This window comes from Gallus gallus, chromosome Z (genome assembly GCF_016699485.2).
Source record: "Gallus gallus isolate bGalGal1 chromosome Z, bGalGal1.mat.broiler.GRCg7b, whole genome shotgun sequence".
Lineage (NCBI taxonomy): Eukaryota > Metazoa > Chordata > Aves > Galliformes > Phasianidae > Gallus > Gallus gallus.
Genome location: NC_052572.1, coordinates 9,154,958 through 9,178,506, shown reverse-complemented (window position 1 = coordinate 9,178,506; position 23,549 = coordinate 9,154,958). Strand labels below are relative to the sequence as shown.

The following is a 23,549-nucleotide window of genomic DNA, read 5'->3' as shown; positions in this document are numbered from 1 at the left end:
GTGGGATACCACTAATCCTCCGCTGCCCACACAGCACATAGAGATGTATTATTCCTGCAGAGGACAAAGGAGCCCACATCTCTCAGCTGCCAAGGGGCCAAACAAGCACATCACCCGGGTTCTTCAGGCTGATAACGCCTCATTAACCATTTGTTAACACTGAGCTCCTTTCAGCTGCTTCCAGCCATGAGCACAGGGCTGAGGATGGAAGGCCAAACCCCATCTGCCAGGCCCCTCTTCCCCGAAAACAGCACCTGCATGCAGTAAGGAGATGTGCACCTGCAAGCACACAGCCGTGGTGGTGTCCACTGTGTAAAACACCCTAAATGGCCCTGAATCTGCTGGGTTTAGGGCAGTATTGTAGCTGTTGACTTAGGCCTGAGGTGGGCCATGTCCATAGGGAGGGGAACACCCAGGGGTTGTGACTGGGAGATGTCATGTTGGTGGGGCTGTGAGGGCCGTGTCTGTGGGGCAGGACAAGCTGTGTCCATGGGGGACTGGGGGCTGTGGGGCTGCGGGCTGTGAGGCCGAGCATGCGGGACTGGGATGGGTTGTGTTCATGGAGTGGGACACACCGTGTCTGTGGGGGTGCGGTCTGTGAGGCCGGGGCTTTGTGGGGACAGGGGTCTGTGGGGCTGGGACACATCGTGTCTGTAGGGCTGCAAGCTGAGCGTGTGGGACAGCGAGGGCAGTGTTCACAGAGCTAGGGCACACTGTGTCTGTGGGGCCGGGGGTCTGTGAAGCCAGGAGGTCTGATGGGCCGGGGATTTTCGGGGCTGGGATACACCGTGACTGCGGGACTGGCCCTAAGCACACCGTGTCGTCGGGGCAGTGCCCGGAGTGAAGGGTCACGGCGATGGCAGCCCCCCACCGGAGCTGAGTCAGGCCCCGCCCCTTCCGTCGGCGGCCAATGAGGAGCCGCGCGGCGTGAGCCCGCCCCTTCCCCGCTGTCATCACACACCCGCACGTGGAGGGGGCGGAGAGAGGGCGGGGCTCCAGGGCTGTGCGTCAGCCCCTCCCCACTCTCTCATTGGTCGTCGGACCCCACCGGTCACCGTGCCCCGCGCCGAGCCCCGCCCTGGGCACCAATCAGCGAGGGGAGGCGGGCCGAGGGGGCGTGTCCCCGCGGACACCCGGAAGGAGCGGCCGGGAGCCTCGCAGCAGTCAGGGCCGCAGCGGCGGCGGCAGCGGCGGCGGAGGGGGCGCTGGTGGGTCCGGCAGGGCAGGGCAGGGCGGGGCGGCGCGCGGCGGAGCCGGGCCGAGCCGAGCCGAGCCGAGCCGAGCACTGGGGGTGGGGGACAATGCCCGGCGCCGAATGGGTTAATGCGCCCCGTCGGTTCCAGAAGGTTCGGGGGTGGCTGCAGTGGAATGGCCCTCGGTAACCACCCACCTTGCGGCCGTGACGGTGAGGGTCCGTGACACCGGCGCTGCAGGGCCCGGCTGGGGGGGACGCGGCTCGCCCCGCTGAAACGCGTCCCTCGGCGTGGGGCGGATGCGAGCGGCCGTCGGGGAGCCCTGCTGCCCTCTGGTGCCCGGGAGGGCGCGCGGGGACGGGGACAGCTGGGCCTCAGCAGCCCGGTGAGGCACCAAGGTTACGGAGCGCTGCAGGTGGAACGGGCAGGAAATGTCCCCGCGTGTCCGGCTGCTCGCGGCTGAGCCCTTCGGAAGGGCGTTAGGACCCGCGGCCGCCCCGAAGCCTCGCTGCCGCCTGTCTCACAGCGCCGGTGACTGCCGGCTCCGGGCAGGGCCCGGCGGGGGCTGCGCCTCCCGGCACGCAGCTCCCCGGCATCGCAGCGCCGGTCCTGCGGCACCGAGCGGGCCGCGGGGGGGGGGGGGGTGCGGGCAGGAGCCGGGCTCGGGGTCACGCTGCGGTGGCATCGCGGCTTCAGTGTCCTCTGGCTCCCGGCCGAGGCTCGCGGCCCTTCCCTGCCCGCTCGGATCCTGTACGCCAGAGAGGCTTCCTGCGGTAAGGGAAGCTGCTGGCTTTGCCCCGTGCCGGGTCTTGGGAGCGCTCTCAGGCACAGCTCACCTGGGCCGGGGAGCTCCCTGTGCTCTGTTCTTCCTCAGGATGGCTTTAATCTTACCTGCGGGATTGTGCTTTGCCCTGGCAGCTTTGTCAGTGCTGATCCCGATGCCATGCGTGCTCCCTGCAGTACGTGCTGAGCTTTCCCAGTCTGCATTCCCCTGGCAGTTTCAGGTCTTCTCCATTCCTGAGTACGGGGAGAGGGGAGGGAGCTCTTTCCCCAAGCTCAGCAGGCCTCGAAAGAGAGGGCAACTCATAGGCTTTGCTGTCCTCATCCTCTTTGTATGGAACCAGCCTTCAGCCTCAGCCTTGCTGTGCTGCTAGCAGAGGGCATGGACACTTGCACCTGTTCTTTTCAGGCTTAATCACAGTTCCTGAATCTACTGGCAGTATGAGGTGGTGGTTGCCGATTTGACTCCTGAAAGTTGGTGTTCCAAGGCTGACACTGGCACAGGCTGTTCAGAGGACCTGCGGGTGCCCCATCCCTGGAGACATTCAGGACCAGGTTGGGTGGAGCTCTGGGCAGCCTGGTCTGGTGGGGCCAACCAGCCCACAGCAGGGGCTTGGCCTTGAGGCCCCTTCCAACCCAAACTGTGGTTCTAAGTCTCCTAACACGTTCCCAGTCCTCTGCCTGCCTTTGTTGCTCTGGGCTGCTTGGTCTCTCCTCATGCTAGGTTTGGTAGCGTTGTCACACAGTGTGGATTTCCACAGTGTTTGGGCATTCAGAGTACTCCCTAGGTACAGAATGAGACGATGTGTTAACCTATGTGTGTGGCAGAAGATGAGAAAGGAAAAGGTGAAGCCATATTGGTTTGAAAAGTAGCATTCTCGTGAAGGCTGTTACCATAACTGTGATGAAGTTATCGAAGCCTTCCATGGCTGCAGAGCTTAATGAGTTGAGTCAAACTGGACAGGTGTGAAGGGCAGTGTGGGTGAAATCCCAAAAGGACCCATTTGTATGTTAACAGATGGCTCACAGAGAGTGTCATTGTGGGTGATTTGGCAGTGGAAGTCTTCTATGGGGGATTCTGATTGCTTTTCACCTGGCATTGCACCTAGCAACCCTTCCTGTGGTGGATTGTGTGGGTCCCTGTAATGCAGCTGCACATTTCCCATCCATCCTGTTTGCACCATCTGGCCCCTCTGCTCCCCGGAGCCATCTTTTCTAACCAGCCCTTCTCCTTTGTTTTGCCATTTCGCTGTTTTGAGCAAGCAAGTCAGGTAGCTGGAAGCCCCAGAGAACCTGGTCTCACAAACTTTGTGGTTTTCTTTGACTCAGAAGTTTCCTTGAAAATCTTTGTCCTTTCCACCTTCTTACTGGTGGTGGGCAGTGCGGTGTCCTGGCAGCACCTCTCCTGGGGTGCTGGTGCAGATTGACCTGCCAGTGGTGTAGGTGTGGGTACCATCAAGCAGAATTTTTCTGGGTGCCTTTGTGATCATTTTACGGATTGGTGCCCCCAGAAGCCAATGTGGGGGTGCCTCTCTGTGTCTGAGAGCTGACCCCCCACCCCCCCCCCGCCCCATGCTGGCAGGGCATTGGCAGTGCAGCCACTCAGCAGCAGTTGTTGAGGTTGGAGGTACAGGGTGGTACCCAGGGCTGGAGAGCAAGGCTGCTCTCTGCCAGCTTCTGCTGATTGTCCTGGTGTCTCAGGGAACTCCAGCCTTCATTTTGAGCAGGCTGGTCCCATCCTGGTTTTCAAGGGCCTAGCTCTCACTCTCGGCATTGTCTCTGTAGCCTATACTTGCATGGGGAGGAGCCTTAAACAGCATCTTTGTGGCAGTTCTGGCTGGCCTCATGGAGGCTTCTGTTAAGCAGTTGTTGCTTTCCCCCTTTGCTGTAGCCCGGGAAACGCTGCAGCATTTGGTTGCATGAGTTTGAGTTGCCAAGAGCCCCAGCTTCCCCAGCAGCAGTGTTGGGTCCTTTTCTGTCTCAGCTCTGCTGAGAGGTCTGGTGGGCAGCCTGGGCAGAGTACAGAGAGCCTAACAAAGCTAACAGCTAACAAAATGCCAGTGCACCCACAGAGGTGGAGCAAAGTGTGACTGTGGAGGTAGAGAGGAGTAAAGCCAGGGCTTCCCTCTGAGCTTGAGATAAGGGGCACGACAGCAGCAGTGGCCTCTGGAATCCAGCTCTGGCTCTCTGAGGGAACCAACTTGGACTCACGTGGGTGATTGGGGTGACAGTGGCAAGGGGCCTGGTTGTAGGGGCCGCCCTAGAAAGGGTGAAAGAGCATAGAGAATCATCACAGTACTGGGTTGCTCAGGGTTTCTCAGCTCTGTGCACGTGTTGTCAAACTTCTTGGCTTGGAATGTGAGTGGTTGCTCACTGGACAGTGTTGGGAAAGTTGTCTTGTGCAGGCAGATTATTTCTCTGCAGTCTAACGCATATTTGCACCTTGCCTTTGTCTTTCCAGGTGACCCAACACAGCCAGAACAAGCATCCCCAAAACCACGTTGCAGGTGCTGAGAGCTGCTGTTCTGTTCTGCCTATACTCAGGTAAGCACCTGTTCAATCGGTATTGTGTTTTTTTTCCTCCTCCAGGACTGTTTGAGGAGGCCTGGGTCCACAATGCCTTTCTCCTGCCTCTCCTCCATCCCTCTATGCAGCAGGTGTCACTGGGCTAGCAGTGCCTGGGTGCCTGTCAACTGTGCTGCTAAGACTGTTGAGCCCTGTGCAACATCGCAAGCTCAAGGGCAGTGTATTTTAAGCCCTTGGGAACTTGCTGTCTGTGCTGCTCACTGAACCTGTACTTCTCTCTGCCAGCAGCATTGAGCAGGAGAATTTCCCAGCTGCTAGTCTCTGCTGCTTGCTGTCCTTCACCTGAAAAAATGGTGCCTTGGGAGAACTGCAGTACAGAGCCTCTCTGCCCAGAGCTCAGGTGCAATTTGGCTAAAAGATTTCATAGGGAGGCCACTGCTTAGCACACGTGACTGCCGAGGCTGTACAGCTCTTCCTCTAAGTGCCTGCCAAGGGAAGTTGGGGCCAGGCCAGAGACAAGTGGAGACTGGGCCTCAGGCCATCTTTTCTTTCCTATTTCCTTCAGCCAGATGCTGAAGTGGGATTCACGGGCGGTAAGGCAGGGGTAGATTCACCTGGAATGTTAACAGCAGGGGAGGAATGAGTCCTTCAGTCCTGTCAGCTCTGCATGAGCATTGCAAATTACCTGTCACACAGACTGGCAGCAGCAGAGCAGCCCTTATATCTAGCTGAGTTATGGTGGTCACTAATGCTTGCTCCTTGCTGCGATCCTACATCTTTCCTGGTGATGGAGATGTATTATATGGCTACAACCAGCAAATAGGTGTGTGTTGCTGGAGCTGCCTGCAGATTCAGGCACAGAACTCTCTCAGTGCTTGCCTGCTTTGTGACCAGAGATGTTTTAACACTGGCATCTCCATATTGGATCTACTTTTTTCCCCTTCCTTGGTAACTAGAGAGAGAGTTTTATGCCACTCCAAATGACAAAGCTCCTATATGTATGTAAAGCAACAGCTTCTCCCACTACCTGGTCATAGCATGAACCTCTTTTTTCTGGTTTGACTATCACCTTAACCAAATAATATCAAGGAGGTTATATTTGGGCTGGATTAATCTTGTTAAAGTCACAGAATCATTACGTTTGGAAAAGACCACCAAAATCATCTAGTCCAACTGCCAACCCATCCCCACCATGCCCACTAACCCATGTACCTCAGTACCACATCTCCACGTTTCTTGGAAACGTCTGGGACAGTGACTCCACCACTTCCCTTGGCAGCCTATGTCAACGTCTTACCACTCTTTCTGAGAATACGTATTTCCTAATATCCGACCTGAACCTCCCCTGAAGCTAGTTCAGTTCAGTGCAGCTGACAGTAACCTAGTATAGCTTGATGACCTTTGAGTAGATTTGCAGTATTTCCATCAGGAATGGGACATGATGCCCTGCTGGAAAACTCATAACCTCTGGTTTACCAGCTCTTTTATGTTCAGCAGAAGGTGGCTGGCCTAGCATTGCTCCCTTAGCCTGCTCTTAGACATTTAGGCTCCCATTGCCTCATGATCCTCTTTTAACTGGAAACCTCAAGGAAAGCTCCTTACCCTTCAGGGATGGGACCCACCAGTATTCACACTGGAGTTATATAAGGAATCCCCTCTGCCCCACCATCTCTACTGTAAGTAGGTTGGGTGTTCAGAGATCCTGTTCTTGGGATGTTGGGACAGCTGGATCCTTGTTCAGTTCTCACTGCTCTCGAGAATGGAGAAGAGGATCGTCTGCTGGGACTAGTTTTAGGCCTCTGAACATTGCAGATGTCCCTCTCAGCCCCTGTTTGTGTATAGTCCTGCTACATGAGAGTCCCGTGTCCTAGACTGTAAAGGTTTTGCAGATGTATAATGTCTTGGAGATTCAGAAGAACTTTGAATTTCTCACTTACCTGAAGTGTCTTAGTCAAATCTTTTCCACATCAGATACAGCTGTGGCCTGTATACATTTTAGTCCTCATACCAAGCACCCTTTGGACCTTTGCATTGTCTGGCTGCCATCCATCAGCTTTCCAGCATTTACCTGCCCAAAATTTAGCTTCCCTCATGTTTGTGGTAGTCAGTTCCTGCTGTCCTGGGTGGATGCATCCAGCACCAATGTGAATCTTCTGCAGTACCTTTGGGTGTGGGTGTCCACTCAGGCCTGTGAGAGCAGGGCTCTGTCTTCTGCATGGCCAGCTGACTGCACAGCATCTGCTGCTGACTTCCTCCAGCCTGGCACAAGGTGGGGCCTCCTGGCCTCTCCCTTGAGTATATACACAAGAATTTGGGGCATCTCTGGACTTTGTGGTTTCTATTGCTCAGACAATTTGTTGTCACTTGAGTGCTGTGCAAGGATGCATCTGCAGTTCTGGCCCATCTTTATTTTTAGCTTGTGTGAGACACATCTGATGGTTTCAGAAGGAAGTTGCACGTTCTGAGCTCCGTGACTCATACTGGATAAGAACCGAGGCTTCTGCCCTAACCCTCAAGTGATGTAGCCAGTTATGGTGGGCCCTGTTCATCCTGAGGATGGACAGAGAAGGAGCAACAGAGGGGAGAAAAGCAGAGCTCTGGAAGTGTTGTTTTACCCATTCTGTTAAGTCATTAAATTCATTCACCTAAAGGTATTGGCAGGTATCACACCTGCATGTAGCTTGGAAGGGTCCTTTGTTTTTCCTTGCATCTCCCACCCGTGTCAGAGGAAAAGGAGCAAGGAGGTGTGTTTGCATGCTGGGCTGAGTAACTATATAATGCCACATAGCAACAGCAGACAACAGTTTTTAGAACAGAAAGCAAATCTGGATCTTGTCTCCAGTTCAAGCCACAGCGAGGTTAAGTGTGTCAGCACAGAACTTCCTCCCCCCGTGGAAATGAGCTGGGACTGGAAAGCATAGACTTGCCACCCTCAGCGTGTCTGCTGCGCTTCTGCAAAAAGAAGCTTTTTCCGTACAACCTGGTGCTGCCACAAGGTAGGCAGAGCTGTGCGGGATTTTTTGAGGTACTGATAGCCATTCTGTGTCAGGGACAAGGGCTCCATGTCCCCACAGGGAGGGAGCCTGCAGTGCAAGGGCGTGTGACACCCAGCTGGGGTGACCTGGGTCCAGTGTGGGCATCCTGTGGGCTGGGACAATGGCTTGTGGGGGTGGCCTTCCACGTCTGCCCCCTTTCCCCTCCCTGGGGAGACGTGTAGCTGCTGGAGGTGCTGTCAGATGCCATACTGAGGTCTCGTGTGGGGTGGTGGAAGTGCACAGCCAGGCCTAGGGGAGCAGAGACAAAGGAGTGAGGCGGCGGGCTGTGCTGGGGGGATTGCCATGGCAACCCATGCTTTCAGCAGCCCACGCTGTGGCCGTGCATCCTGATGCAGGCCTCGGCGCCCCCAGTCCCGTATGGCACCTACAGCTGCCATCAGTGGGCCTTGGGAGGGGGCCAGGTTGCTTTGTCCTCTCCGTCTCCCCTCAGTGGTTGTTCCAGCTGCAGCCTGGAGTTGCAGAGCAGGCCAGGCCAGCAGGAAACCAGTCACCTGAGCTTCCCACTGAGTCACAGAGGGCAGTGTCATCCTGCTGCCTTTGCTCATCCTCAGTTAATCGATGGGCCCAGCTGTACCTGCATCTTCTGAGGGAACCTGGCCTGCTGTGTGCTGTCCACCTCGTGCAGCCGGTTTGCCTTGCTGCGGGGTAGCTGCGTGCCGGTGGGGAACAGGCTCTCTGATGAGCCCTGTGATACGGTGTGAGGCCCCCTGGCAGGTAAGGGGGGCACTGAGCATTTCTGAAGCTGGTTTTGGGCAGACTCCTTGCCAGGCACTGATTGGTGGTTCTGAAAGAAGCAGGAAACGCCATCACCACTCGCTGTGTGATCTGTCATCTGTCATGTGCCTGAAGCCTTGGGTGTGGGCCAGGGGGATGGGACTGTCTGGCAGCAGGCACAGCTTGCCCGTCCCGACACAGATCATGGCGTGAGATGTAAGACTCTCTCTTTACACCTCCCAGAGGTCAGGCTGGCAGTGTATTACAGTGTTCGGTCCCCAGTCTAGCAAGAGGCCTGCCCCATCTCCAGAGGATGCTCTGAGCTGCTGCTGGTCAGACATACGGGTTGTTGTGAAGTTGTATGTGCTGCTGTGTGTGCTGTGGCCGGGATTTGTGCAGCTGGATGGGAAGGATGACAGTCTGTGAGCCGCCCGAACAGCCATGCATTCACATATATCATGGTCCTTGCTTGAGCTTCCAGCTCTGAACCAGGGTACAAAGCCTCAGAAATCCCACTGAAAGCCTTGTCACTGTTTCCAATCCACCATAACGTCTGTGTCAGGCTTTGGATGATTTTACAACTTGTATGGGCTGGCCTGCCCTGTACAGTGCTACAGTTCCAGCCATCTTTAAATTCCCAAACAGGCTGGATTTTGTAAAATATGCCCTGGGCTCTGGACCTGGTGTTCCCAAGGGAAAGCCAACAAGTGAAGCTGGAACCCGAAAGCGGCCTGCTGCAGATATCTGCATACTTCCTCCCTTGGGCTCCCAAGAAGGCTCCCTTCCTTCATAAAGGGGAACAGCTCTCTCTTTGTTGGCAGCTGAAGCTTCTTTCCCACAGGGGAAGCTGAGGCACTGTTACCTGGTGCTACGGGCAACTTCAGATCCACAGCCCCAGTGCTGCTCTTAATGCACGTAACCGTCAGCGCTCAGTGCAAGAGTTGGCGTTACAATATTTTTAGGAGCAGGAATAAGTGGCAGAGAGTGGTCAGAATCCACTGAGCCAAGCAGCAGTTCACTCTGACCCCATTTTTCACAGCCTATTTTTTCTGATCATTCCTCCAGACAGAGTCTCCAGGATGTGCTATGAAATGCCATGGAGTGATAGCAGAGCCTGGTGCGGAAGGCTCTGTGATGTGTGCATGTTGGGGCATGGATTGCCAGTTTCTAGGGCAGAGAGTGTTATTTTCCATTTATTCAGCACCTTGCGTGCCGAGATCCTTGTCTAAGGTTCTTGAGATTCTGGGCGCTCTGACCTGATGAGTTAGAACTGTGTCATCTCCGAAGCGCTACTCCCTCTTCTGGCTTTCCTTCTCACGCTGTATGTTTTTAAGCACAGCACAAAGGACCTGAAAAGCCCCAGGGCACTGGGGTCACACACTTGGCTCCTGATCTGGGGAGGAGTTAAACGTGCAGCACTGGAATAAGCATTTAGGGAGAAGCAGCCAAGAGAGATTTCCTCCTGGCTGAGCTGCAGTGTTGAGGTTCGGAAAGTTCTGTGTGGGATATGTGCTGCACTTCGCTGCCATCACCTACAGGTAGTCAGATGGGGACACCGAGCTGAGCAGTGTCACCGAGTGAATGACCAGTGTCATTTTGGATATTGGCAGCAAGCTTAATGCTGCCACTGCTGAGAGGGTGCTGGGAGTGTCAGCGGGGACATGAACAATTGGTTTCAGGAGGAGAATCTGGCTCAGTGGACACTTCTAGCTGCAATCCCTAAGTTGTGAGAAGACAGTCCAGCTCAGAAGATAGCCCAATAGACAGTGGCAGGTCTGAGCTTTGCTTTCAGTTCATCTTCTAGAAGCCGGCAACACCCAAAAATCAGAGAATGCTAGAATGGTTTGGGTTGGAAGTGGCCTTTAAGATCCCCCAGTTCCAACCCCCTGCTATAGGCAGGGACACCTCCCTCCAGACCAGGTTGCTCACAGCCCCATCCAGCCTGGCCTTGAATTTGACGTCCAGGGACAGTGCATCACAGCCTCTCTGGGCAACCTGTTCCAGTGTCTCACCACCCTCTCAGTAAAGAATTTCTTCCTATTTAGTCTAAATCTACCCTCTGTCAGTTTAAAGCCATTTCCTCTCGTCCTGTTGCTACATGCACTTATAAAAAGTCCCTCCCTGGCTTTCTTGTAGGCCCCTTCGAGTACTGGAAGGCTACTGTAACGTCCCCCCCAGAGCCTTCTCTTCTCCATGCTGAAGAGCTCCAGCTCTCTCAGCCTGACCCCATAGGGGTGGTGCTTAAGCCCTCTGATTGTGACCCACCTCTGGACCTGCTTGTGTTGGGGGCCCCAGAACTGTATGCAGTATTCCAGGTGGGGTCTCACGAGAGCAGAGTAGAGGGGCAGAATCTCCTCCTTTGACCTGCTGGTCACAGTTCTGTACATGCAACCCAGGATATGGTTGGCCTTCTAAATACTAGCAGATTTTGAGGAACTAGAACATTCTCACGCCTGTTGTCTCGGGTTGGTCTGCTAGGCTTTCCCTGAGGCTGACAGCCTGCAATCTAAAGGTATTTGCAGTGATGTGTTTCGGCCATGTGATAAATCTTGGTAGAGAGAAAATGAAAATCGTGCCATCAAGCTGCTAGCCTGACAGTGCTGCTCTGGCTGTTGTGCCTGCTTCCAGCAACTGCAGCGCTGCTTCGTGGCTTGGATCTGTGGTGGAAACAGGCTTCAGATTGGAAGTAGCCTCTTTCTCCTGCGCAGCTCTTTCTGTCAGCTCAGTGAGAGTGATTTATTGCAGATTATGGCTCTCTAATTCTGTTTCTCTACAGACTGTGGAGTATCTGAACAGAATTCAGTGGTGCTTCCGGTAGGAAGCTCATATCAGAGGCCTGTCATTCAGCAGGGGCTGGAAGCAAGGAGGAGCAGTTCTACCAGGAAATGCCTGTGCTCACTGCTTGGGAAGGGAAAGGCATCTCGCTCTTGAAAGCTTTCTTACAGCACAGCTCCAAACGTTGCTGGTAGAGCTGCACCAGCAGTGGTGAGAACACTGCCCTCCAGAGCATGGGAAAGGTGTGACCGAAGCGGTGGCATGGAGAAAAAAGTCAAATTCTGTTCAAAAGTGAACCTCCGAGAGGAGCAGCAGAAGAAAACGGCATCACTTGCAATTCTTGTAGGGAAAGAGCGGAAAATTTCCTTTGGAGTGAGCCTGTCTGAAACTTGATACGTCTCAGATGTGTGTTAAGAGAGAAATGAAAAGACTGTGCCATAAAGTGATAGGGGATAATGAATTTAATCTAATATGTTGTGTCCTGGGAAATTGAGCTGGGGCAGGGATATTGGCAGTAATTTGATGTTTTGTGTGACAACAGCAGCAGATATCACGTGAAGACATTTCTCTGGGGGGGATGGAAGGGTCTGCTCTTTGGAGTGCCCAGGAGGATGAAGCGCAGTGACCTGGGGGTAGGAACCCGAGGCAAGATGCCAGGAGAGCTGTACCTGAGCAGTGCAGTATCGCTGTGTCTTTCTGCACCATGAGCTTTGCATTCCCACTTGGTGGCCCCACTGAGCTGGACAACAGTGCTGGGCAGAGGTGGCAGGAAGGCAGATCCCCTCATGCCAGGTTGTGCCAAGCGACTTTCTTCTTGCGTTTTGTTTGGCAGAAAGCAACTGCTCCCCCCAGTCACTCATGGACATCACTGCAATTTCATTGCCCCCTCCTGCAGGAGCATGCTGGTGGGCTGATGTCCATCCCAATGCCCAGCCCTGCAGGAACGTGCCACGCGTGCCCTGTAGCAGAGAGACTCTCACCCTGGACTGCCCAGGGGTGGGGTTTCACGCTGTCCTCACCCCACTCACTGGCGCTGGATGCTGCCTGCCTGCTCCCTTCCCCGGGGCAGGGACAGCACACCGTGCCTCAGTTTCCCCATGACGTGGGCAGCAGGGAGGGGCAGAACCTGACCAGTAAGGGGAGGAGGGGAGGTTGCAGCAACTGGTAGGAAATGACACTTTGGGGTGCTGCAAGGTGGCCCTGCCCCATCCTGTCTGCAGAGGTGGTGTTTTGGGGTGCAGTGGCGCAAGCCTGCCTTGTCTGCTGCAGAGTTGGCAATTTTGGGTGCTGCAAAGCAGCCCTGTCCCATGCTGCCTTCTCTTGTGGCAGGGATCCTGCTTGGCCAAGGGAAACTGACTACATCTCCCATTCCCTCTGCACACCCACAGGCAATCCCATGACCACGCCTTTTTCCAGTATCTGATTTATGGACTGCTACCCCAGTGCAGGTCTGAGCTTATCTGCACAGGCAGGGGTCAGGAGTGCTTAGCAGTAGTTCTGTGACACTCCTTGCTATCTGTGCTTTGTACCTGGGGGCAGGAACAGAGAGGTCCCTGCAGGGGGGACAAGGGAATAGTCCACCCTGCTTCCGTCCTCACCCCTATTCCTTGCATGTCTGAATCTGACTGCTTAGAGCACAGAGGGCCAGCACCATAAAGGGTTTTGAACCCATCTCCACTTCTCTGCAGAGTTCTCGCTTGCATTGCTTGGCAGTAGTTTCTATGGAGGATGAGGATGATTGAAGAGGTCTTTCTTTCTTTTTTTTTTTTTTTCCCCTCCCCTTGTTGCATCCTGCACGCTGCCAGCAGATTGTCAGCACTCTTCTGTTGTGGAATCTGCCATGGATGTTGTAACTGGCATTGCTTCTGTGCAGCGCTTAGAGTTTGAGGCGGTGCCCCAAGGGTTAAACCGCAGTGGTGGGGAAGGGTTTGTGGCAGGAACAAAGAGCTCTTTTAAGATTGGGATAAGAATAGAGGGAATGGATTGAGCTTCTCCCAGTGTGTCGAAATAGAAAGGTGGGGGAGACCCCTTTGCTGGGAGGCAGCAGCGCTGTTGGAAGTGGAGCAGAGAGAGAAGAGATGGTGGAATTTGGTGAGAGTGAGTGCATGGGGAGCTTTAGGACCAGGGTGAAAGCTCAGCTGTGTGCTGACACAAATGAGTACGGAATACAAGGCCCATCTTGGAGGAGGCCTGGGTCAGGTGCTCAGTTCTCACCTCCTCTCCATGCATTTTGCAGTGGCTCCTTTTTGTTATTTTCCCCATATCTCACTCCTCAGTGTGAAAGTGATCAAGCTGTGCCATTCCTGTCCCTGCTCTCAAGGGTGTTAGTGAACGTGTGGAGTATCCTCCTGCATGGGAGAAGTGCTTTGCTGGCCAGGGAGCAGCACGTGGGGTGTCTGGGTACACCTGGTCAGGGTGAGAGCATGGAATTGATCAGGACAAAAGTAGCAGGATCTTCACCCTGGAGGAACAAGGGGGCTGGTTAAATTGGAAGGATCGTGGTGTGAAGTTGGTTGGAAAAAGGAAGAAAGAACCTACTGGAAGGGGAATAGCTTTTGATGCAGGGGGAAGTGGTGAGGCTGCATTGTCTGCTCTGGATACCCCATGGGGCACAGCAACAGAAGGGCTAGCAAAAGAAACTAGGGAAGGGATGGCAGAATCCTCCATTTCTCTTCCTGCAGCAAGGTAGAAGGAGGACATGGCTCGTTTCCATCCTGAGACTTGCCCGGTGTGAGCCAGCCCACCCAGGATGCGTGCAGGGCTGCAGGATGTGCTGAGTCAACAAGAGCATCCCCTTGCAGAGGGAGATTTGATCTGGGCTGCCAAGACAATAGGGGTTTGCAGCTTGCAGGAAGGGTGAGCGCCAGCTGCAAGCCACACGGTGAGCTTTCCAATTTTAGTAAACTCAGATTTGTGTTACTGACCAGAAGAGGAAGCTCAGTCCTTGGTTTCACAGGCTTGGTTAGCAGGCACTCAGCCATTCAGCTCCATCCCTCACCGCGGGTATGCTCCCTCATCTAAGCCTTTATTTAAAGAAATTCTGCATCTGGTCCTTACGTTGGATTCGCTGACCTTGGATGTGATTTTTTGGAACAAAGGGCTGATGCTTCATTGTGCTCTGTCTAGGAGATGGAAAGTGGTCCTGGGGAATGCTCCACAAGTGCTGGTGCCAACTCCAGCTATTTCATCTCCCTGGGCACTGGCAGAAAGGCGATGCTGGGGGGGGAACAGACTCTGTCACAGGCTCTGTCCTCTCTGGCAGCTCCATGGGGTCACTGCAGCCCCCAGAGCAGTCAGCTGCTCTATTTTTTCAAGCACTGCGAGGGAAGATGTGGGAAACACAGAGCTGCTCTGAGGAGAGCCTTGAAGAGAAAAGCCTGATATTGAGGCTCCTGGAAATGATAGTATCTGTTCACCTCGGTAGATGTCAGACTAACAAGCTGTGTGCACCAACTTTGTGTACTCATTGCTGCTCAGCAAGGCTGCTTAGCATCAGCATTCAAAAAAACTAACTCCTTCTGTAGTTGCCCCAGATCCTCACTTCTCACACTGCCCTTTGGCATTTTGTTCAGCAGAAGCATGTTACTGACTTAAAGTTGAGTGAATAGATATCTCTGCTGACAGTTCCCACCTTGCTGCCCTGAAATGTGCTGTTGCAAGGCAGCGAGGTCCTATGATTGTGCCTTGGAGGGCTGCTCTGCTGGTCTTCAGCCACGTGGGCTGCAGAAGCAGGGCAGGAGGCAGTTGCAGGGGATTGCTTAGTGTGAGAAGGGTGTCAGAGTGAGAGCAGCTTCTCAGGTGCCAAAGGGCAAAGGTTGTCTCTGCCCTCCAGGGCTTGTTGGGAAGCCCATCTTTTCAGAGGCTGACTTAAGTGTGTGCATTTCAATCGGCTGGGCCTGTCCTGCTTGTGGCTGCTGTTTTGTTCAGGTGCTTGTGGGGCACTGTCACATTGGTGACACTGTGACTATGGTCATGATGGGATGCAATGAACGCTGTGGATCTGCCACCCTGCTGCCCTTGAAGGACTGTGGGGATGAAGCATCCTGATGGATGCACGCAGGGGAAGCTGCATGACCCTATATGGCTCACATCTTGGATTTGTTTGTCCTGAGAGGGCAGAAATGCTCTATGAGTACATGGTGAGGCATGGGGAGGTGCTGGGCCGTGCATGTAAAAATCTAGGAGAACCAACAGCTCTGATATAAACCCCTGTGCTTTGGCAGAAAAATGTTTTTTGTCCTTGTTAAATATGTGACATCTCAGCCTTGTGTATTGTCATTCGCTGGCCAAAGAATCAAAGAATAGGTCATAGAATGGTTTGGGTAGGAAGGGACCTTTAAATCACCAAGTTCCAACCCCCTGCTATAGGCAGGGACACCTCCCACTAGACCAGGTTGCTCACAGCCCCATCCAGCCTGGCCTTGAATGCCTCCAGGGAAGGGAGGATGGTTTAGCCTGGTCCTAATTCCCAGATGGAAGGGCTCCCAACATGTCTGGGGCTGCGTGACCCCTCTGGATATGTGATGTTCAACCACCTCACACTACTGCAGCACCAGCAAAGCCTGTCCTGCTGCAGCAAGAGGAGCAGCCTGCGCACGTGCTCCTTGACGCAGATGGATGTGCTCTGCTCCACAGAGTTGCTTGCTGAGCCTGGTGTTCCATCACAGCAAGCAGCAGTGATCTGCCTTCTGTCACCTCTGGAGATCAGCTGAGGAGCCCTTGGACAGGGATGGTGCTGAGGGATGGTGTGGGGAAGGGATGTGGAGCAAAGCCTGCTTGTTTGAGCTTCTGCTGTTGAAGGAATTGCCAGTCTGAGAAATGGTCTCATGGAGGATAGGTGTACATGAAGCTATGCATCATGTACGTGGCTTCCACCACTTGGTCTGGGTAACTGACCAAACCTGTGTGTGCTGAGAGGACTGCAGTGCTGGTAGATGCTGAGTGACCATAGCCACGCTACAAGAAAGCCCCAGCTCTCAATAAGCTCATGCCTGAATTGTGAAGGTATGCAGTGTGGGAACATGTGTTGGGCTGTATCCGGGGGCATGTTTGTGGCATGCAGTGCTGGGTAGCTGTCCGGCAACCGGAGGTGGGTCCAGCTGCTGGAGGGCTGATAGAAAGCAACTGGGTTTGCTTGGAAGGCAGCCTCAGAGCCCAGAGGAAACCCATCCCCAGCCTTGCTCCTTATCTCAGCACATGGCACCACTCCCACTCTGGGGTGCCCTGCCACTTCCACAGGGTGCCACTGCTGTTGCCAAGTGCTGAGGGAGAAGGGGTACTTGGTACCAGCTTGCTGCCCTGCTGCTGCCTCACTGAGCTTGTGGCATTGCCCTGCCACCCACAGATGGGTAAAATGGGTGAGTCAGGCAGGAGGAGAGGGTGAGTCAGAGGGCAGTGAGTCAGCAGGAAGCACAGGGCAGGTGCTGTCACAGGGCTGGGCTTTCAGAGAGCCCCAGGGCCTGGTGCAGGGTCTTCTTAGGAGCTGGGGAATCCTTGGGACTCTGTTGCTGAGGGCAGCACCCAGGGTTCAGGCAGTGGATCTGTCTTGACCGTGTGCCATGCAGACCAAGCTGGTCTCTGTCCTCTCTGGATCCTGCCCAGAACCTTCCATCCCAACCCTGCTGCTCTCTTAGCATGGAGGGGGAAAAAAGGAGTTATTCCTGCAGGCACAACAACAACAAAAAGATAAAAGATTGAATGAGGGAGGAGAGCAGGGCCAAACTTTCTGGACTATGCATTTAGGATTCCCAGCTTGGGATGAGCTAGGTATTTTGCAGCAGGTGCTAAGGTGGGTGCTTGGTGTCTCTGACAATCAGAGCTATGGGTCAAATACTTGAAAACATGCCTCACTGGTTTTTGCATTGGGGTCAGTCTCTTGTTTCAATGTCCCTAGGGTCTGTAGGGGCTTGCTGCTCGGGGCTGGCTGCAGGCACCTCCTGTCCTGCCTGGCTGCACCTTTGGCTGGGAGGGATGGAAATCAGTGGGCTGCAGCATTCTTCAGAGACACCTGAAAGTGAAAGCGAGAGGCCATGGAGATGATGAGGCTGGAGGCAACAGAGGAGCAGAAGCTGAGAGCAGTAGGTCTGTTCAGGCTGGGAAAGGGATGGGGGGTGCCAGTGGCTTGGAGAGAAGCTGGAGACAGACTGTCCAGGGAAGTGTCCAGGAACAGAATAAGAAGCAACGGCACAAGATGCATCAAGGGAAATTCCAGTTAGATGTTAGGAAAAAATTTCCTCATTGCACTTGAAATTGTCACAGCTCACGTTTTGTTTTCTTTTCTGTCCTTCTCATGACCTTCAGGGTTGCTGCAGCATCACCCAGCTCTTTGTTTTGCCTCCATGTTTCTTAGCTGCAGCACCCTTCTCCCCAGAGGACCGTGCCATTCCTCCCTCCCTGCTCAAGCATAAAAAACCCATCTCCAACACCACAGTGATAAAGCACAGTGCAATAAATGACCCACCCTTTTCTGCTGGGAGTGTGCACTGTGATCTGCAGGAGAGTGCTCGTGCTCCTGGGACTGGAGAAGATGCCGACCCCCAGCTGCAGGGCTGGAAGGGCTCTGGGGTTACCTTTCCTACGGTGCCTGTCCCACTGGCGACTGGAGGGGAAGGCACCAGGAATCTTTTTAAAGGCTTCAGCTGCCTGACCATCCTGAGCAGATAGGGAGCAGATGGAGGCTGAGATGAGCCTAAAGGACTGTCTGGAAAGAATTACTTGCTCCCAGTATTTTCTGTTTTTTTGCCAGCCTTTTATTCTCATGGCTGCTCTTTTCCTGATTCTGTCCTTCTGCGAGCCTGGCTGCTGGCAGCCTCATCAGCCTTGTCTTCAGAAACAGCTTTGCTCTGTGATTTATTGAGTTTCCTAACTTTGACCCCGGTGTCTGATGCTAAAGAAGCCTGTGTCCCGTGTGCAAGTGCCAAAAGGGTTTTTAGCGCTTGCCCAGTCCCGTCTGCAAGAGTAACAAAACAGCGCAAAGAGGCTGTACATAGCCTGAGCAGAGCTGACCTTCGGCAATAATGACATGTGCCTCCCCATCTGGCAAAGGATGCCCCTGGCATTCAGGCTCCCCAGACACTTTTATGTGGGTTTTCAAGGTCTAGGATGTTCCCATGAGCCTCTGTTTGTCCCCGGCTCCTTTCTCATGTTGTTCATCTCAGCCTTTCCCTTGGGCTTCTTGATGCTGGACTGCATCTTGATGTGTGAGTTGCACACTGCCTTCCCCTGGCTGCCTCACCACGTTGCTGCTCAACACTGCTCCGGGCCCCATTGTGTTACTTGGATGTCTCTCATACTACACTTGAGCACTGAGATCTCTGAGCTGGAGCAGCACCACAAACCAGACTGCAGCAGCAGTGAGCAGGGTTTGTACAGGGACCCACCATAACGTTGTACAAAGGCAAACACAGGGGCTCATGTCTGGGTCAGGAGCGTTGTCTGTGGGTGCAGCTGTCTCAAACACATGCTGTTTGCTGTCATCCTGTGAAGATGCAGGATACTGATTGCAGGATATCGGTACACTGGCGACTGGTGCTGTGCCATCCCTGGAGGTTACACCTGCCAGATAACTCTAGGAGAGGTCCTCTGTGACCTGAAGCACTGTCTGGGCCCTTGTGTTTTTGATGCTGACAACTCCATCCAGCACTTCCTTCCCAATGCTCTCGTACCTACACGCTGCGCTTCAAAGGAACTTTTGTACTTGGGTGAGGAACTGGTTGCAAGAGTGCACACAGAGTGGTGGTCAGTGGCTCACAGTCTGATCAGTGACAAGTGCTGTCCCTCGGGGTTCAGTTCTGGGACTGACGCTCTTTCATGTCATCGTCAGTGACACGGACAGAGGGATGGAGTGCACCCTCAGCAGTGTGGGATGACACCCAGCTGTGTGGTGCAGCCGACACACCCGAGGGACGGGATGCCATCCAGAGAGACCTGGACAGGCTGAGCAGTGCGCCCAGGTGAGCCTCCTGAGGTTGAACAGATCCAAGTGCGAGGTGTTGCACCTGGGTCGTGGCAACCCCCACTGGCAGTACGAGCCGGGGGATGTAGGGATAGAGCACAGCCCTGCCGGAAAGGCCCTGGGGGTGCTGGTGGATGGCAGCTGGGCGTGAGCCAGCAGTGTGCCCTGCGGCCCAGCCAGCCAGCCGGATCCTGGGCTGCATCCAAAGCATTTGCAGGGAGGGGATCCTGCCCCTCTGCTCTGCGCTGGGACACCTCACCTGGAGCACCGCGTCCACAGGTGGAGTGCTCAGCACAGGAGAGACGGGGGCCTGTTGGAGTGCGTCCAGAGGAGGGCCACGGAAATGATCAGGGATGGAGCAGCTCCCTACGAGAACAGGCTGAGAGAGCTGGGGTGTGCAGCCTGGAGAGGAGAAGGCTGCGGGAGACCTGAGAGCGGCCTGTTGTATCTAAAGGGGGGCTGTAAGAAAGATAGGGACAGACTCTTCAGCAGTATCTGTGGTGTTAGAACAAGGAGAAATGGCTTCAAACTGAAAGAGGGGAGCTCTATACTGGATATAAGGAATAAGTTTTTTACAGGCAGTGGTGAGGCACTGGAACAGGCTGCCCAGATTGGTGGTGGATGCCCCATCCCTGGAAACACTCAAGGTCAGGGTGGAGGGGCTCTGAGCACCTGGTAGGGCTGTAGCTGTCCCTGCTCATTGCAGGGGAGTTGGACCAGGTGATCTTCAGAGGTCCCTTCTGAATCACACGTTTCTGTGATTTTACTTATACACTTGGCTGGGCAGCAGTGGAAGTATTAAAGTATGACAGCTACAACACTAGAAGGAGAGATTTTGCCTTTCCCTGAAGGGCACAGGACATTGCATTTGTGGTTGAAATAGTCCTTCCTCACAGCGGCCCTCCTGGATGCATGCGGCTCTTTACAGCCAAACATGTCCATAGCTCATCCTGGATTCTTGCCCAGGCACTGCTCTGGCCTTTGCAGCCATGGTGCTTCCTAAATCGCAGCTGGAAAGGGGTGAGCTGGGTGGGGCCCCATGTGGTATCTCTTCCTCCCATGCCACGTGGATGTCTTGCATGGGGAGAGGAATTGATGCTGAATGACCCTGCAGCTGCTGCTGTCTTATCTGCAGCCTGCAGCTTCGTGACGCTGGGCCGAGTGCCCCGGGCACCTCCCTTGGAGGCACTTACGGTAAAGGGAAGTGTATCGCAAGAGGGGTTGCGGTGAGAAGGGACGGTTCCCACGGGGTCAGCACTGCCTGCACAATCTTTGCTGCCCTCCTCACCGCAGGCACTCCGCCTGCTCCCTCTTCCATCTGTAGCTTCGATGGCTGTGTTCAGACTCACTCCAGGTAATGCAGCATCCTGAGGACGTTCTGCAGTAACGTGGCAGGGAGGTGGGGAAAGGTGACACTGCTGTGGCTCTGCCAGATGGGTGCTGGGGACTCGCCGTCCGGACCTATGGGGTGTGTGTGTGCAGGGAGGCTCATTATGGAGACAGCAAGGGAAGTTTTGGGGTCGGTTGTGGCAACAGAGCACAGGCAAAGAGCTGGAGGCATGGGGGATGTACACAGGGGTGCCATAAATGCTGATGTTTGTGGAGGACAGGGCTGGGATGGGAGTGATAGGCAGTGTGCTGCAGGGGGTGCAGAGCTGGGCTGCCCTGTGGGGTCAGGCGCTGAGGGTGGTTGGAGGGCTCTCAGAGCAGTGGGGTCAGCTCATGCTTCCGTGTGGCAGGGAGTGGATGGGCCTGGAGTTGACAGTAAATGATTTGTCTTTCCTTTGAGGTTACGTTAAACAGGTTAGGATGTGGTTCTTCAGGGCTTCTGATGCAGGAGTAACCCTAAGGTGTTGTTCTGCCCTGTGGTACATCAGAGACTCAGGCTGTCAATCCTAATGTCTCTGCATCACTTAGTGTGGCAATGGTCCAGTCCTGCTTGGACAATGACCTATTGGGCATGTTGCAGCATGTAGCTGCCCTGCTTGTGGCCCATGCGTGGGGGCAGAGCAGATGTGGTCCTGTCTCTCCACCAGCACCGATTTGGCTTCTTGCAGCCATCCAGTGAGTGGGTGACTATGACAAATAGTGGAAAATTTCCCGAGGGTTCTGGTTAGCACTGAGGTCAGGGATGGAGCCACTGCTCTGTGCAGTCCCACGGCCGCTGCAGTTCCCTGCTCCCCGGGCTGTCACCGTGGGGGGGACAGGTTGGGAGCCTGCCTTGTGTCCCCATGGGTGACCAGGGACAACACTTCCACTGCGGGCGCTTCCTTTGTCACTCTGGGGTGACCGCTACCGCCGTGCCAGCGCAGCGTCCCCCAGACCATGGCGCTGCGCTCATGGTGAAACTCGTGCTTGGCAATGGGTGCACGTTCCCCTCGGGAGCACGCGGTGGTCACCCCGAGGCGGAAAGGCGCAGCGGCGTTCGGGGAGGAGAAGCCGGCCCGGAGGAATTTTCCCCTGGTGGCCAGCTGTTGTCCTGGGCCTGGCTCGCGTCCTGCGGCACTTCCCACCCCGCGCGTCCTCGGGGAGGGGACCGCGGCCGTCCCACCCTCCGTCCTCCCTTCGCCGGGCGAGTGGGTGCCACCGCGGGCTTGGCGGGGGTGAGTAGCTGCGGTGCAGCCCGGCAGCATCCTGCTGCCTCCGCAGGGATCCTCTCGGGCAGCGGAGAGTTTTCCCCACCCCCAGCTCTGCCGCTGCCTCTTTGTTTTCTGGCAGAAGCCTCCGTGCCTTTTCATCGCCGTTGAGGCGCTGAGCAGGAGCCTGCATGTGCCGTGCGCGCGTCTCACCGGGAAGGCGACGCGGGCCCGCGAGCCCTCCGCGCCGCGCATCGCCCCGCAGGGGCCGGTGGGCAGCTCCGGGGGTCTCCTCTCCATGGGCTTCTCTCCCGGCCAGGCAGGGCTCCGAGGCCTCTGCTTTCCTCCGCTAAACCCTCTCTCACGTTGGCAGCGGTTCTGCACCTTGCCACAAGTGGAGTAAGTTGGCTGGGGAGGGGACGGCCCCGGCCGGGCTTCGCGCGGGGCTCTCCGTCGCGGCCCTCCGGTGCCGTCGCTGCTGCTGGGCAGACACCTGAGCGGAGCGGCGCGGGGGGTGCGGAGCCGGCGGCGGCTGAGCGTTGCGTGTGCCGTGCCTGCCTCTCCGCCTATTCGATCGCACGACTTCCACCGGGGACTGAATTCCTGCGCTGGTTTCTGGGCTCGGCTCCTGTGAAAGGATCCAGTTATTTTAGAGCTTTGAGCATTTCCATTTGCTGCCCATATTTGCAGCGCCTGGCTCTGTGCTGGCTGGAATTCCAAGTGATTAACGTGACTGTGACATCCCTCCTAGGGGTGTTATCTTTGCTCGCTGTCCCCCCCCACCGCCCCCCTCTTCCTCCTCCAGCAGCGATCGAGACAGGCAGGCAGAGACAAAGGTCTGTCCTCAACCTGGGCTGTCCTCCTGCCAGCGGCTGCTGCATGGGATTTCCCTGCTCTGCGTGCTGTGGCTTCCGTGGGCTCCGGGTTGATCGCTGTAGGCTGCGTCGCAGAGGTTTGAGCCTGGCTGGGCTGGGCTGGGTGGGCAGGGGATGCTGCCGGTTTTGGAGAGCAGCTCGATGTTCTTGCTGGATTTTAAGCTGTTTTTCATTCTTTGACTGTGCTGTCCTGGGGGAGAGGGGCAGCCGTGCATGGAGGGGAGGCTGGTGGGGGGGTTGGATGTGGGGGAAAGCTGTACACAGGTGGCTGTCGCATATAGGATTTGCCTGCAGAGCCTGCCAGCCCCCCTTCTCCGCTGCAGGCTATTGTCAGTGTTGTTGCCGGTATGTGAAATGCCAAGGCAAGGTGTCTGACGCAAACCAGGCACCGGGGGTGAAGCCTCCAGGCTTCCAAGGAGAGCTCTCATTGTATTCTCCTGGTTTGGCCAGGCGCAAAGGCTCAGTGTCTTCACCGCCTCCCATGGCACCTGTGTGTGGAGCTGGGGCTGGGTAGGCACTGTGGGGCAGACCCCAGCCCATGGTGGGGACTGGGAGTATCCGAGTGTGTAGGGGTCTCTGACCCTTCTGGGATGTGCTGGGATGGTGGCAGAGGGAGGAAGGGGATTTGTTCCCAGTGGTTTCCAGGAGCTTAATGTGGGCGCTGCGTCTTGCCCCCATCCTTGCCCAGCCCCTGGGCTGGGGCTTCCTTTCTGTTATCTGCGCAGGGGCCAGCACTGAGCAAGGCTCTGCAGCTGCATAAATCTGGCGTGGCAGCAGGCCTCCCTCAGAGCCACCGAGAGCAGGGCTTGCCTTTGCAGTGGGATACTCTTTCCCTTTGCATCCTCACTGGAAGTGTCCCCAGTATCACCTGTCTGTATCTCTCCTGATGGTGGCATACCCAATCTTGCGGAGGCCATGGAGAAGCCATTCTCTGATGCCTGTGTTGCTGCTGTGCTGCCGTCCTTCAGGGGTGTGCTGGAAACTTTCTGCTTCTCAAGCCCTGCTCTCAGCCTGCACCAGGGAGCTTTGTGGCTTTATGCTTTCCGTGGTTAGGTTTCCTTCCTTTTTCTGGGTTCAGATAGGACCAACTGAGCTATGGT

General features: G+C 55.3%; 1 protein-coding gene across 14 annotated transcripts in view; it reads left to right on the top strand.

Annotated features, from left to right (window-relative positions):
• The first annotated feature begins 1,131 nt into the window (after positions 1-1,131).
• FAM214B (family with sequence similarity 214 member B) overlaps positions 1,132-23,549 on the top strand; it is a 33,928-nt gene continuing 11,510 nt past the window's right edge. For 4 of the 14 annotated variants that reach the window (XM_015277467.3, XM_040656483.2, XM_025144825.3 and 1 more), the window contains exon 1: positions 20,205-20,352. The gene's annotated coding sequence lies outside the window, so the exon portion shown is untranslated. Of the gene's footprint in view, positions 1,406-1,846; positions 1,967-4,434; positions 4,518-5,352; positions 7,496-20,204; positions 20,353-21,550; positions 21,974-23,549 lie in introns of those variants that run through there. The other 10 variants (XM_015277460.4, XM_004937122.5, XM_015277461.4 and 7 more) reach the window with 7 other exon arrangements.